Raw genomic sequence first — 2859 nt, forward strand, 5'->3', positions numbered from 1 at the left:
GCGGCTCTGGAGCCCAGGTTTGTGTTTAGCCTAGGCTCTCCCCGCTGCACCCTCTGCCTTGTACTCCCAGCAGGGCGCTGCAGCATCGTCCGGTTTTAGCAGGGTGAGGCGGCCCCCACAGACATGTGATGCAGAGAGTTCTCGACACCCCCAGCCAGCTCTCCGTGGGTCCTGTCCAGGGCCCTGCCCCGCGGCGCCCACTGCTGCTTCCGGGCAAGCCTCAGATTCCACTGGGATTCGGAGAAGTTGCAGCTGAATCAATGCTGAGAGGCCATCGGAGAAAACATCTTCCTTCCCTTTCAAAGAGGACAGCCATGCATAATCAGAATAAAAAGGGGGTATAAATAATTCAAGCGGCCCAGAGTGAGTGGTTCTTGAACCATCTGCCTGATTTAAAAACTAATTACTCGGAGACTGGTGGCTGCGCGGAGCTGTGCACCGGGAGCTGTGCACGCTCCTCAGGACGCTCACCGCCTCCTCTTCGGGCACCAGGGGTGGCGGCATCAGCCTGATCAGCCAGTCCTGGCACGTAGAGCACTGCCACGGCCTCTTCTATCTCCCTGACTCATAACTTCATCAGCGCCCGAGACCGGAAGGAAATGTAAGTCCCCTGAAGGAAACAGCCGCACGGAGGAGCCAGCGGCAGTCTCTCCCAGCAGATGAGCTGGGAGGTGTGGACCCAGTCTCAGGCAGGTTAGTGGAGCCCCAGATTCAACCCAAGGGATGACCCATTACAGGGGCTCAGCAGGACCTAAGGATCTTTACTCTTTATCTAAGGGTCCAAGGCACACTCTCCGCGTACACCCATCACCGTGTCCCTGGAGGGAGGGCGTTGGATCTCTGCTCTGATTCTTCTGGAAGAAGAATCACCAGACCTGGTGGCTCGCACAATGGTCCCAGCCACTCAGAGGGCTGAGACAGGAGGATCGCTTGAGCCCAGGAGTTCGAGGCTGCAGTGAGCTATGGTCACACCACTGCACTCCAGCCTGGACAACGGGCTGCCCCTGTCAAGTCTACATGGGAAAAGTGCTCAAAAGACGGACATTTCAATAATATAATAATTACGGTTATATTTTGCCCTGCGGGTGAGTCGGGGAATCCTGCAGGAAGCCTCTCTCCTCATCCAGCCCCCACCCCTTGCCCTTCCCTACTCCTCTTCCTTGGAGACTTGCCTGGACCGTCAGCCCCTGCACAGCAGCCTGGGAGTGGGGCAGAGTGGGATCGGGGGACAGAAAGACCCTGTCCTATAACAATGAACCCTGACATTTGCTTGGCACAGATTCTCATCCCTGTGTTCCCTCTGAAGAGGGCACATCAGGGGTTGCTGCTCCACTTCACAGATGAGGAAAGAGAGGTCAAGAAGGTTCAAAGTCATGCAGTGGAGAGTGTGGAGGTGACCTGCGCTCCCGACTTCCTCCTTCGGGAGCTTTATGTTCGGGTGCTGCTTGGGGACGTCTCTTCCTGTGCCCCCACCTTCTCTGGAAGGCAGCCAGGGCTGAAGCACGGCCACCTCACAACGCGTCATGCTGGGACATGTAGGGTCTCAGTGAGGTATATGTGTGCATGAGTGTGTTTATGAGTGCACATGTGAGAATTCCGATAAACGCACACACCCTCACAGCACAAAATGTGGGGAAAGACACAGGGTCCAAAACAGCCCACCAGGCTGTGCCTTGTGTTTGTGGGTTTAGCCCTGAGTGGGGAGGTGTTGAGATTAGCTGCACTCTTGGATGAGGGTGGAGAGGTGCTGCCACTGCCACTGTATGGCACCCAGCTGTGAGATGACCCCTCTGTTGACACAGGCAGAATTACAAAATCAGCATTGCAAAACTCAGGAATGGGAACCAGGGACATCCATCTACACACATCAAAATGGTTAAAGGGGAAAAACAAATGCGCTGTCCATCTGCAAACTGCCTGTAGTTAAGCCCTCAGTGAGTCGACCCTTCAAGGTGGCATCAGCAGGGGAGAAAATTTTAGCTCCAGGCTCTCTGGGTTTTTCTTATCTACGCTGTACCTTCCTAAAGGCTGATTTCTTTTAGGTAATGCACATCCTCCCGTCTCCATCATATTTTCTTTGTAAGCTCTTAGACTGTGTTCATTTGCAAAGATCATCAAAGGGGAGTTTTCTCTGGAGCTGGTTTTGACTCCTGGTTCTTCTACTTACCAGCTGGGTGACTGCAGATGGGTGACTTAACCTGGGTCCATGCCTCAGTTTCTCCATCTATAAAATGGTAACAACAGTACCCAATTCATAGGATTGTTATGATTAAATGAGTTAGTTCATGTGAAGCACTTACAATAGTGTCTAGCCAATGAGTGTTTCATAGATGTGAGCCATCATTATCACCATTGACATCACCACCACCACCACCATCATCATCATCACTATAATCACTATCAACATTACCATCATCACCCTCACTATCATTATCATCACTGCCATCATCACCATCACTACCATCATCACCATGACCATCATCATCACCTTCTCCATCATCATCATTATTATCATCACATCATCAGTATCATCACTACTATGATCACCATCATTACATCATTACCATCATCACCATCATTATCACCATCACTATCATTATCATAATCACCATCACCATCATGATCATCACCATCATCAATATCATTACTACTGTGATCACCATCACCACCACCATTATCCCATCATTATCATTTTCACTATCACCATCATCACCACTACCATCATTATCATCTCATCATCATCACCATCACCATCATCATTACCATTACCATCATCACCATCACTATTATTACTATTATCATCATCACCACCATCACCATCATTATCACCATTACCTCATCACCATCTCCATCATTATC

This window comes from Hylobates moloch, unplaced genomic scaffold (genome assembly GCF_009828535.3).
Source record: "Hylobates moloch isolate HMO894 unplaced genomic scaffold, HMol_V3 SCAFFOLD_15, whole genome shotgun sequence".
NCBI classification, from domain to species: domain Eukaryota; kingdom Metazoa; phylum Chordata; class Mammalia; order Primates; family Hylobatidae; genus Hylobates; species Hylobates moloch.